Here is a 1,378-nt window from a genome sequence, read left to right as displayed (position 1 = left end):
TGTGGTGGCATTAAACCCAGAAATCTCACAGCTGGGGACCTGTGGTGTGGGAAGGGGGAGGCTGAAGCTCTGTTATTCCCCTATTTATTTGGTGAAGCTATGAGTGCTTTGGGAGCTCTGGGCTGGAAAACGGACACATCCATCACATCTTTGATTAACTCCAGTGAAGGGAAAGGGCTGATACCTCCAGGTGTTTCTTGTAGTGAGGTAAGTGCAAGCTTTCCAGCTGTTGGTTGAGCCTGGCACACCGAATTCTTAGCTGTGGTTGGCCAAATTTCTGCCAGCTGATACATAGAAATCTGGTCAGCTGCAGGTGAGAGCTCTTCCCTTGGGATATTGGGGAGCTCACACAGCACTTGTAGCTTTATCCAAAAAGAAATGTAACATTCTCCATCTTTTTCTTCATTAGTCTGATATTTAAAGTGTATTTTAGAGAGTCAAACTATAGAGAGAATTGGATGTTGAAAGCTCTTTGAGGCTGAGGGGAGATTCTCTTTCCTACACTTTATAAGCAAGAAATCCTAAGGTTTTAATTTGTTCAGGTTATTAAATTTATGTGCAGTCCTTGGTGTGGTTTTGGGCTTGCTGTGAGCTTCTGCTCTGCAAAATATTTTGGATAAGTCACAACACTGCTCAGTGTACCGCTAATGTGGGTTTGTTACATTAAAATAAGGCTTAAACTTAGAAAAACACAAAGTTTAAGAGCTCCAGCCATGAGACAATGTGAAGGAAGTGACTAAAGGGCCAGTCCTGTTTTACATCTTTATCACTGATCTGGATGAGGGGATCGAGTGCTCCCTCAGCAAGTTTGCAGATGACACCAAGTTGGGAGGCAGTGTTGATCTGCCTGAGGGTAGGAAGGATCTGCAGAGGGACCTGGATGGGCTGAATCCATGGGCTGAGGCCAATTGGATGAGCTTCAACAAGGCCAAGTGCCGGGTCCTGCACTTTGGACACATTAACCCCATGGATGCTACAGGCTTGGGGACGAGTGGCTGGAAAGGACCTGGGGGTGTTGGTGGACAGCAGGATGACCATGAGCCAGCAATGTGCCCTTGAGCCAAGAAGGCCAACGCCATCCTGGGGTGGATGAGAAGGGGTGGTTGTAGGGCAGAGAGGTTCTCCTGCCCCTCTGCTCTGCCCTGCTCAGACCACATCTGCAATATTGTGTTCAGTTCTGGGCCCTCAGTTCAAGAAGGACAGGAACTGCTTGAAAGAGTCCAGCAGAGCCACAAAGATGCTGGAGGGAGTGGAGCATCTCCCTTATGAAGAGCGGCTGAGGGAGCTGGGGCTCTTGAGCTTGGAGCAGAGGAGACTGAGGGGTGACCTCATTCATGGGGATCAAAGTCTCATCCAGTCCAACCCCTGCCAGAGCAGG

Source organism: Mesitornis unicolor, unplaced genomic scaffold (assembly GCF_000695765.1).
Source record: "Mesitornis unicolor isolate BGI_N332 unplaced genomic scaffold, ASM69576v1 scaffold29969, whole genome shotgun sequence".
Taxonomy (NCBI): Eukaryota; Metazoa; Chordata; class Aves; order Mesitornithiformes; family Mesitornithidae; genus Mesitornis; species Mesitornis unicolor.
Note: the sequence above shows the minus strand (reverse complement) of the source record.